The sequence below is a fragment of the Pseudopipra pipra genome, chromosome 6, assembly GCF_036250125.1.
Source record: "Pseudopipra pipra isolate bDixPip1 chromosome 6, bDixPip1.hap1, whole genome shotgun sequence".
Classification (NCBI taxonomy): Eukaryota; Metazoa; Chordata; class Aves; order Passeriformes; family Pipridae; genus Pseudopipra; species Pseudopipra pipra.
In genome coordinates, this window is record NC_087554.1 from 2047633 (window position 1) to 2060209 (window position 12577).

Sequence of the window (12577 nt, forward strand, 5' to 3'; positions counted from 1 at the left end):
AAAGTTGCTTGTAGTTTGTGTGTGACTGTCACTGACCAGATATATTGCCTTGTTTCCCTGAGCTGAGTTATGCAGGAGACAGAGAGATGTGCAGGCAACATGTTGGAAAAGGGATAAAGGCATTGCTGTGACTTTAGATATATAAGACATTCTGTGGTAGGTTGTATTCTTAGCACTGCTATGGCATCAACAGAGATGAAGTTTTTAGTTTGAATACTGTGTAACAGATTCTTCACAAGTATGGCAGAGACCATGTTAGAGAGTTTTTGGTGGGGGATGTGTTGGTCTGGGAACCAAGGGATGAGGACCTAGAATTGCTTTGAAACTGCAGAGGTTTAGCTGTAGATGTCTAAAGCACCAAGGATTGACAAATACCCAGGGAAAATTTTGCAATGCAAGTTAAGACTTCTGGTTATAGTTTTATAAGTCATTAATTGTGACTGCCACACAAAATCTCTGTAGCTTGTAATACAGGCTGAAATCCATTGTGGTGGTCTGTTAGTACAGAAAATATGCATCTCACATCTCGTAGTCATGAACAATCTCATGTAAGGTACTCACATCAAATTAATGAATGAAAGACTGATTTCTTTCACTGCTCTCTCCAAGTTGTACTCTGAACCTGAAAATGTACGTGCTTCTTTCAAAATGCTGCAAATGTGGAGGCCTATGAGTCTTTATACTCCCTAAGTCCTGTTTTATAATGGTTTTTATTTTTTCTTTTTTTTTTAATTTCTGAAAACTATCTGCATTAAAAAAAAAAACAGGAATGTCAGATAATGGAAAGAATCATATATTCTAAAAGAAAAAAACAAAACAAAACAAAAAAAACCCCCAAAATATTTTAAGTCAGTCACAAAGTAAATATTGTGTGTGTTTCTTTTTCTTTTCCTTTTGCCTGTTGGAGCCTAAGCTTTGGAATCTGGTTGAAGAGGGAGACTGCTATTCCATCATTTCACACAGAATACTAACATAGATGTAAAATGAGAGAAGCTCAGTGCTTTAAAGTTATCTATATGACAATTGCGTGTATGCATCTGAATTTATAAAAATTGAACTGTTTATGAAATGGGTGGGGTTATGTGGATATATGTATATATATTTGTATATACTTGCAGTGTTACTTGAACAAGGCAAAAGGAGGGAATGTTAAGTTTGTGCTGTTGTGGCTGGGGAATTGCATATTTAAACTTGCAGCTACCAGGAGTCTTACTATGAAATCCAGAGCTAATTTCTAGGAATGATATGTAATGCACTCCAGACTAACTACATGAAAGTGAAATATTTTCCTGTGTATGTTGACATAGAATAATTTAAGTGAGATTTAATAATTTAGAATGTGTGTTTGCGGTTTTCTAGTACTATTATGAAAACTTTTTCCTAGCACTTGGGGGAGCATGGAGATGGATAAAACCTTCAGCCTATCAAATGAGCTAATGAAACACAGAGTCTCTTCTAACAGTACCCGGGCCTTTCTTACATTCCCAAAAAAATGCATGTTCAATAAGCAACAGATGTAGATTATATCATCAAACAAGAAGCTGGTTGGGACTAGTGTTCTTATGATAGTTTATCGTTTCAGAGGCATTTTTCCTGGTCTGTTATGAATCTCCTCTTTTAGATGATAGTGGATACCTGGAATTTTGTACCTTTTTGAAATAGAATATTAGAAGTACATTTATGGCAAATTTCAATTTTCTTTATTTTTTTCCTGAAAGGTCCTGATATTTTCCAAAATTTTCTGATATTCAGGAGCTTATACAATGGGTAGGTGCTTTTCACTTGGAGAACTTTCATACATTTCATGGTCAGAAAGTCTGCATGACATAATGGAATATGTTTTCATGGTAAAAATCGGCTTAGTTGTTTTAATTGTATAGTAACTGAAGTCCTGGTTCAGGTGTCTAAATAGAGAGAATTGTTTGAAAACACTAAAGAAAAGGTTTCATAGCTTTTTATTTCCATGGAAACTGCATCTGATGTTATATTATTCCTTTCCCTTGGCTTTAATTACACCGTGTTTCTTCTCCTTTTCTTCCTGGTTTTCATTATGATCATGTGTAAGCATACAACAACTTATTATGCAATTAATACTATATATAAAACATCAGCAAATAAATACAAATTCTCTTTATGATTAAAGGGTTAGTGACTAGTTAACTGTGGCACTTGTCTAGTTGCAGCAATACAGAAAACACCAGCTCTATTATTTTTTTTTCCATTTCAATAAAACCTCTCTTTGGAAGTAGAGGACATGGTACTTGACCATGGCTTCAACAAACCAACACCACTTGAGCACTGCTTCAAAGAAACAACACCACAAAAAGGGTTGGGGGCACGAAAAAGGATGTCAGTGTAGGCAGACCTACAGAATTTGTGAAGAAATGTATTCTGGGAGTGGAAATCCCAAGAAAAGTAAAAGCTTTCACTGTAAAACAAAGACAAATAACTTTTGAGCAAGTTGGATGTAAAGTTGTAAAATTGCAACATGGGATGAAAAGGGGAAACTGTGGGTAACTCTGATGGTTGTATTATAATTGAGAGTTCCATATTGCTGGTGGGTGAGAGCAGATGGAATAAAGCAGTTTGTGTAATGAAATGATACCTAGGGCTGTATCTAGAAGGCAAATAGTTATAAATGCCCTCTGGAGTAGCCAGGTGACTATCAGTAAGACTGAGAAATCACCTTGTTGTGATATGCAGTAATTATGAACCTAAACCAAAAAATAAATCCAAGATGAGACTGATTTCTCTATGAGATCTCAAGTGAACTGTGGGCTTAGTGACAGTGGAAATCTTGAGCTACCTTCTTACCTGTTAAAAGCAAAAATAGCAAAGGATTTCCTTAAAAAATAAAGAGAGAGAAAGGGAAAACAGGTTACTCACATATAGGTGAAGAATACATGCTCCAGGCATGTTAGACTGGTCTGACCTCTTGCCCCTCAAAAAGAATTAACATATCATGGAGGCTAGTAATAGCTAAATAAGTTGGAGAAAGTTTCTAATGCTGAAGTGTTTCTAGACAATGAATACGATGGTGTGTGCATGTTTTATTAAGAATCGAGACATGTCTAGCTCAGATATTTGAGCCAAGAACACAAACAAACCCACCCTGCATTCCCAGGGCATGGTGACTAATACTTCCAGTGAGATCTCAGCATTCCCTTTATAGATCAGGTGTTAATGTACACTGACATTCCAACCTGCAGCACTGAAAATTAATATCAATGGGGTGGGCTAAATAAAGTATAACTCTAGAGCTGCAAATACTTCTGGGATAAAGGACAAGGATTTTAAAGCTTTTCTGCTCATGTTGAGCCAAAGTCTTTGATGCTAAAAATAAGAGTTTAAAAGCCTTCACGAGATTGCAGATTGTTTATCCCTGTATAGATATGCTCAAGTGAAATGGATCACCATGCTACACTAGATGAATTACAAAAATGACCCCATAAAACTAGATGGTGGACAGCAAGCTTTATTCCATTTTTTTTCATTTATGAGGTTCTATCTGTAGTGTGTTCTATAATGTCTCTCAAACATCAATGCTATTCTACATCTCCAAGTTTCCTCCTAAAGAATAGCTGATGGCAGCATCCTAAGTAGGTTGAATATCATTACTGACTTCCATCTTTTCCTTTGGAAACTATAATGAAATTTTAGTTTATTGCAGTAGGATAGAGACTCCTCCTCTTTTTTTTCTTTCTCTTCTATTTGTTTCACTCTCACTATTTCCCTTGACACCTTCATATGTGTGTTAAATTACACACCCAGACTAGAATATATTATTTCCCATGAAGTTGTAGGGGAGCTCTATAGTGAGGTTTTCTGTTTTCATTCATGGAGAATGACTCCCATATCAATTCTCAAATAAAATTCTCTTTGAAATCAGCTTCTTTCCCTCTGCCTGGAATATCACAATCTCTAGCCACTTGTTTGCTTTCAAGTCTCCTCATCTGTTGAGGATAAGTACATCTTTTCCAGGTGTAGGCTTGCATTTTGGTATGTTCAATGAATGTTCGCATGTCTCAATCCTTTTCTGTTTGACTTCTTTAGGTGCCCTCGGTTTATTTTATTCTTCTAATTCTGTTCTATTCTCTTAATTATGTTTTCAAGGCAAGTGTAATATTACTCTGCATTGGTATCACTCCACAGTTACTCATGTTGCTGCCTGCAGTTTTCCTCAAGTTTCTCTGAGGTTATTCACAAAAAGGCTTAGCTGCGTGGTGGATCAGCGATCCATTTATTATTCATATATTTTCTTTTAGTTCTTCTAACTTGATGTTCCTAAACATATTCTTCATGAAGGCACAGGTGTGGTAACATTCCAAGCCCTGATATCTCTTAGATGGCTACTGTCACATTACATATCTGCTGTAAGATTATGGAAATCATGTTTCCCCGTAATCAGACTGCTTGGAAAATGGGATTTGTAACTTTTCTAAATATAAGAGAATAAAAAGTTCTGGGGGCACATTTGCTGTTGTATATACAATGGTTTCATTTTATTTACTGGATGTTTTATTTGGATTACAGCCTGTGGTGGTGCATCCCCATCTCCAGGCCACGCTATGATCTGAGAAAGGTTTGTTAGGCCCTGGCCTTGATGAACAGCACCTGAACTAAGCTTCTCTTGAGCTCATGGGAAGCACTGTCTGTTCCCAGGAAACAGTGCTGGATAACGAACCGTATTTTTTAACAAACAGCCTTGGAAACTTATTTTTCTTGCCTGAATAACAACCCAAGTGGAATAAGAATTTTGTCATCAAACTTTCAAAGAAAGTGGTCCTGGGAACTATCGACCTGTCAGCCTCACCTCTGTGTCTGGGAAGATCATGGAACAGATGCTCCTGGCAGCTCTGCTGAGGCACATGGAAGACAGAGAGATGATTTGGGACAGCCAGCTTGGCTTTCATCAAGGGAAAATCCTGTCTGACCAACCTAGTGGCTGTTGACAAGTCCAGGGCTCAGTTTAGCAAGGGAGTGTGCTCTGAACTTTGTGACTCAGAGGATCTTCCTTATTCCTTTTTATCCTTACTTTTTCCTACCCTTATCCTTTTCTCACTGTGCACCCCTGCCCCATAGAAGTTTTTTGAGTTGACTCTGGGTTTAGATTGATTGATTTTAGATTTTATTCTCCTTTCTCTGCATGCTTTAACCATTTATACACAGTAGAGTGAACCTTGCCAACAACTTTGTCATGCTTTCGCTTCTATATTTCATCTGCTTTTGCCAATAACTTTGCTGGTGATTCTTTAAGTGATTTTAAAACACTCATTTGTGACACAGCCCATGTCTGAGTATCTTTGGAGGAGATGTCTTTTTTTTTACACTGCTTTTTGACTACAGAGCCCTAATCACTTTAGGCAAAACGTCCAGGGAGGTGTTAAGAAGTGTCATATGCAAAACAGTGTATATTTGTTTTGTATTCTATATACTATAAACACCTCCTGCTTTGTCAGGTTTTAGGGTTTCCATAAAAATGAAAAATGACCACATTTTGGCAGGTGTAAATAGTCACAATTCATTTTTTTTTTTTTTTAAACCAAATTATGCTGAAAGTTTGGACACTGGAATGACAAAAATAAAGAAAAATATTTCAATAATATTTTCTGTTTTAAAGGTATTAAATATGAAGGTTATTATGGTCAGTAAGGAGTTAGTCTGGCAAATTAATGCAGAAATTGGAAGAAAAGATATGACTGGTTATAACATGAGCATTTTTAGCCTCTTTAAGTGGGTATATAAATTGCAGGTGTTCTCAGGTTCATGCTCATTGTCAATCATGTTGGTCACCAAACAGGAAGAAGCACAGATATCAATCTAAGTGTGCATAACAAAATCACAGTTAATAATGTTGGTTTTTTGTTTTTGCAGAATAAACTGGTCATAAATGCATCATGACATGTATTTGTATACGTCCCAATTGTGGCAGTGAAGGTGCTGAAAAACTACTAAATTTCAAATCTCTTTGGTTTAATGTGATTTAGAAAACCCACATTGACAGAGCTGGTATCTCAGTAGATTTTTGATCCGTTTGCAATCTGTGAAAATTTGCTGTTTCTAAATGTTCCTTCTGTCAGTTGAGTGTGAGGGGTCTCATTATCATTTAAGGGCTTCTCTTTTTGAAAAGGTTGAATGGAGGAGAGACGTAAAGCCACTTCTGTAATGTCTGAAGGCAACAGTACCCTCTCTGTTTACTAGTCACATGTGGGATATGTGGCAGTGATGGACTCTACCACCCTGCTTTTACACATGAATAACTTGTTTACAAAATAGCAAGCAATTGTAATTTTTTTTTCAAAGAGAACTTCATCTTGAGGATCGGTCATGGGAATCTTCATTTTCCAAGATGGGGAAGGATGGCAATGTTTGTTGACTTGCTGAATACCACTCAGCAGCTTCTAATGCCTTCAGTAGAGCTGCTTCAGACTCCTGCCATGGCCAATGCAAAACATTACCCACGTTGTGTAGAGGAGCAGAAATCAGGACTGATGCTGGTTGGTGAGGAGTAGAATTTGGCAATTCTTTTTGATTTCTCATCTTCCTGGATTTGAAGATGTAAGTATCCAGGTGATACCAATTGATCTTGCATTGCAACAACTCTTCCACTGACATTGGCCTGTTATGGGGAAAATGTTAATGTGGTTGACAAACTTCAAGTGTAGTGGAGCACTTTTGCACCTAAATTATAGCAATTGATGAGGTTATAAATGTGGGAAAACTATTGCATTTTAGTTGATGTCAAGTGTGCTGTGACAATTTATGTCAGCTGCTTATATTGCCTTTCTAAATGTTCTTCCTTAGCACAAAAGAGACAGACTTTGTCATTCACTTCTGTTTGCATTTCACTTATTGTTGGAGCCTGTTATCTTTGAACACCTGAAATAGTTCCTCTCATGAGTAGCCTCCAGGATATGGTAGTTAGCAGATTTTTCTTTATTTTTTCATTCTTCTCAATCTCTGAGGTTTTCCTCATTAACCCTTTCCCCCCCCCTTCTGTTTTTTCTGTGTTATTTTTTTTTTTTTTCAAATGGGCTCCATAAAAGTTGTTAGAAGAACTTCAGAATAAACACAAAAGGAAATGTATGTGTTTATTTTGGTGCACACTCTCCTTAAAGTGCACTGTTTGAAAGAAAAGGGCCTTCTCACTAGTTCCTCTCCCTATATGCTGACATATGTCCTCTCAACAAGGAATTCCAACAAATATATCTTTTTGGCATATACTGCATTTGCAGCAACAAACCAGGAGAGAAACAAAGAATGACTCATCAACCAATTAGTGGCTGAAGTGCCCCAAGGGTATAACGTGGGCCAGTTACCTGCTCAGGAAGCTTCACAGGTAACCTTTTAAAAGAATTGCTATCAGTACAGACACAAGCCTCCATTTATTATGGAAGATCTTGACTTTTTTTCTTCTTGAAGTATTATCTTCCTTTGCTGGTACCCAGTTAGAGCAGTGTGTTTTGAGCAATTTGTAATTTTCTTTTTTTCCCCAACAGGTATTAAAAATAAATCTGGTAAACCTGGTTCTGATTTCAGTGCCAGCAGCATAAATCAGTTTGTGCCAGTTAAAGGTGATAGACCTCATTTTTCTCTCACTTTTGTCAATTTTAGGCAAGCAAAGCCTGTTTGTCCCATTTTGCTCTCTTATATGGATATAAGTTTAAAAGAACTGTACTGAGGAAAATCAGGTTGTTAACAAAGTTCGAAAAAAGCTAAAGGTTTCCTTCCATGTGTGTACATATACTGTAATATTGCCTATTTTTTTGTAAATAGGTGATAGAAGGAGAAGTTGCAGTGGTATTTGAACCAAATATGTTATGTTCTTACTGACCAAAACTGCTATCTATACTGGGAAATCACAATTTTAAATCAAGGTAGAAAAAACCCACAGTCTCTGATTAAGAAAAGCATTACTTGTAGTCAAGAGAATTTGATAATTTTGTGGACATTTTATTATATACCTAGTTCTAAGAAATCAAGACGTAGCAACTTTCCTTGCTGATTTGTCTCCTTACATGTTTGTTTCTTATGAAGTGTTCTATTAAAGGGATACAAAAATATTAAATAGCTTTAAATATGCCCTACACAGCTGAACTTTCATGTATTTCTTTCCACCTAACTTTTTGTTTCAAGGTGCTGACTCAAACTTTTGTCTACGGAGCCAGACTACCTGTGAGCACCTTGGGCTTGCTAAAAGAGGTTTATATATCTACATTTGTTTATCTATTTCTTTATATGTTTAAATTTTGCAAAGCTGTCTTAGGTCCTCATGCCATGCAATGAAAGGTCTCTTTTATATCTATACTCCTAACCTGAATGTCCTCTAACAATCCCAGCATTCACTGGTCTCTCCTATGGAAAGGAGAATGCATTAAGTGCTCACGTGTAGAGCTTGGATGCTCTTATTTTTATTCTTAAAGGAATTCACATAATAGCAAACTCATGTACTCCTCAAAGTTCACAGGCCTGTGTAAAGCGATATTTGTGTTGCCTGTTGTCATTGTTGTGGCCTGTGCAGTGGAATTGCTGTTAAGGTTACATCAGGACTTGCATCACCCTGCTTTTCTATGGCCATTATCTTTCTTTTTTTCCAGCAAAGATCAGCTGATCCAGTGTGTATGCTCTGTGGGATGCTTTTCTGGGAGGAGCAACAGATTTCAGCAATTTAAGGTGTTTTTTTTTGTTTACAGTTCTATCTTTTTTTTTTTTTTTTGAGTAGCAGTCATCCACAAAAAAGAAGCCATAACTGGGGGAAAACAAGGTGTTCACTTTAAGAAGAGAATGATTGAGTGGTGAATGCGACTGAATCAGGAATTTTGGGGGTACCTGTTTGAAGAATGGGATTATCTGAAAGAAAAGTAAAAAAAAATTTTGAGAAAGGGCAAAAAGATGCTTTTTAAAAAAAAAAGAAAAAAATTGTGTTTATTTAGCCGGAATGACACTTTAGAGTAGTAGTGGCTGGACTGCAATGTCAAAATAATTTTTCTTTCCTCTCGTGGATGTCTTGAAACGTCTTCTACTCTTTTTTACAGTAGAGTGGTTTTTCAGTCAAATCATCAATTATAATTGAGTTTCAAAGTTTCTAATTTTTCTGGGTGAAACTTGATCTACAAAGTCAAAAAGTCTGCTATGAGTTGAAGATAGAAAACAAATTATACTAAGAAATTTAGGAATTTCTCAGTAAGCTTGCAAGTATGATTATAATCCTCAAATTTTGTTTTTCAAAACATTTACCTAAGCTTTTAAGCTTTTTTTCTTTTTTCAATAGACAGAGTTGTTATTTTGTTCTTTATTGCTTGTGAGAAAATGTTTTCCAATTCCATCATAATCCAGGGAAAATGTTGCCATTTTTGACAACTAGCAACAATGGAAGAGATAGCAAGAATTAAGTTTTTCCTGCAGTGACATAAGCAGCCAGATGAACAAGCAGATCTCTCTATACTGAAAAATGTAATCTCAAATGAGGTACAGAGGTGGTATGAAGCTGCTACCAAGGGTGTTTGCATTCTGCTCAAAGCATGAACCCTGATAAATCTGGTGAATACGTTAAAAATGTACATAATCAGATTTATATAAATGATTGGTTTTGTGGGTCTTACCTATCCAAACAGAATACAAAATTATGCAGTGTGCAGCCTGCTCCAACTAGAGATCTGCTTCTCCTCTGTCAACATGTGTCAGTTCCCCAGGGTTTAATGTAATCATGGAGACAAGCATCTCTAGTAAGAAAGGGTCTCATGTGTTTGAATTGCTGCTTTATAATAACAGAACCAATACCAACAGAGCAATCTGTTTGAACAAAGGAAAAGAGAGTGAAATCAAAGCCTATTCCTCTTTTTTCCAAACCATTTAGTTGCATACAAATATCTTAATCAGCTTATTCAATATTTCTAGATTTGTTATTCTTGACAATGGTCTGCACTTGGTGCCAGGTAATAGATCTGTTTTAAATTGCATTGGTTTTTTTTCTTATAATAGCTTTTGCTGCCAAATTATTCTCTCCTTCCCCCCAGCCTTGCAGACACTTATTTGATGCTCCTTGATATAGACAAGTTTGTGCTTTATCCAGCTTCCATTCATTTTTAGGAACACTGTCATCATTTTCGTCTGCTTTCATAATAATATGGTCTGCACCTTTAAAACCTGCTTGCATCTGTATATTTATATCAGTCTAAAACAGTGTCCCAAGGAATTGTAAATACAATTCCATATTCTGTCCCACTGTCTCATGGGAGAAGAGACTGTATGGAGCATCTTGGTACACTGGGCAAAAATCAGGCTCCAGAGCTTTGCACTGTGAAAGCCTTGGGATGAACATACTGCTGGGCTGTCCCAAAGAAATGTAATCATAACTTCTTAGCTTGAATTCCAAATTTCTTGGCACTCCCTGCCATTGCCCAAACCACTAAGTTGGTGCCTCAAAAGTCATCTGTGGGTGTCAACGTAGCTGAAATGAAATGTGAGTAAATTTAAAATATATACCACGTGAAAAGTTTGAAAAGTATGTACATAAGTACACAAGAACCTTGAATGAAAAATAATGCTTGGTATATTCCAGATGCCACTTGTCCTATTTACAACATTCAGACAATGTTCATACTCAGATATTCTACCTAAACTATATTCCCAGAGAGCCCATCTGTTTTATTAACACCCTAAAGAATTTAAAGTTCAGAGAGCATCCCAGAAACACAAACTCCAACAAGCAACTGCAAACATTCAGCTCTTCTTTCCCCCAGACTAGAACCTGGCTTTTACACTAAGGGAAACAGACTCTCCAGCACCCTCTCTGGATGTGTCACAGTGCCATCTAGTGAGTCGTGCCCTGACAGTGAACAAAAATTCAGCAGGTTTGGTTCAATTGCTATTCAATCCATTCACTGTTCCTCTCTCCACTATTCAGGATTTGGAAACTTCACTACTGTGTGTTTCTTGTATTCTCCAGGTACAGCCTTTTTTACAAGTACGTGCCCATGACCATTATATGTCCATGAGCATTGTATGTGCTTTCTAGTGTTCTAATATGAGGTGGGGATTTGTGCTATTTTAAAGCTGGTTTTGGTTCTTTGTCTTTGAAGCAGACAAATCAGTTTTGCTCTTATATTTGCTTTTATATTTTGTCAATAGGTGCTGTTTCTCCAAAAGCTAAGCATGTTTTAAACAACTATCTTTTTTTGAAGTATGTTTCGTCTCTCATTCAAACTGAGAAAAAACCAAAATTACTCAGTAAGATGACTGATGGGTAAAAATGTCATAAATCCATACAACACATAATAAGAAAATGCTAAAGAAGAAAGTATGGTCAATGCATAGCAATGTACAATCACCAGCAGGTATATCATGAAGCAGAATCGCTTCCATAAATAAGATGTTCCACATATGTGTTACATTCTCCTCAAAAACGTGGCTAGTATTAGATAAATAGGTAGAACAAGCACTTACAGGGTCTGATGCTCCATTTCACTCAATAGGAAAAACCCAGAAAGTTTTGCTATGATACCATGAACAACTTAATGGTCATTCTGATGTTTTCAGTTTACCTCAGCATATGCTGGATACTTCCTGAAATCAGAGGGTTACAGTTAAGATCAGAATTGATCATAAGTATTAATTGTAAATTTTCTCACTAGATAGATGGAAAAAATACTGGAAAACCCAAGAGTCTTTGGACAGTGTTCTCTCACAGTCTGTTACCTGTCAGTGCTGGGATCATACGAGCAACCTCACACAGGTGGAATGCCAACTTTATTATAGCAATATGTAATTTCTCAAGAGTCTCTATATTTCAGGACTATTTTAGCTTCTCGAGACATGCATTTGTAACACAGAAAATATTTCGTTAGTTAATGGGTCAGTTATTTTTATACTAGACTGAAGTTCTAAAAAAAGTGTTTGGTGCCCGGTTTGTGAGAATTACAGGTATAAAAAATATCAGACATTTTTTTGATTCTTCATGATATATGCTAAAATAAACAGAAACTTCTTTTCTCTCTCTCTCTTTTTCTTTTTTTTTTTTTAATGGAAGTGGCCAAATTAACAGGAACAGATGCCCTATTCTTGAGATTGCCACTTAAATCTAAGGAAGCTTGGAATCATAATTTAAAGATGTTATTGTACAGTGGCTGTTTGCTAGTTAGGGACATAATTTAAGAGTTACAAATGTCCTAATCATATAGCTATACTGCAATTGAACTTTGAACTAACTAGTGGCACTTTATATTATTTGAATGTACTGATAATTGTTCATCAGTTTATGTGGCAAATTCCACAACAAAGAAGCCTTTTCCTAACAATTAAACCCAGTCCATTGGTATTTAAGAGCCATCTGTGAACTGGAGGTGCCTCACTACCAGAAGTAAGAACCATGGCCCTCTGAAGCTTTCAAATGTCTGTCTTACTTTTCAGTGGTGAAATTTCATTGATTTCTTCCCCCCCTGCTTTACAGAGTATGTAACTGTGGTTTAATATTTTATTACGGTATAGACCCAACTAGTATACGTGGCTGATTGTCCAATATCACTGACATGGATTTCTTAGTCTCCCCTCATTTAATAGTTGGAACAAAGCTTTGGAG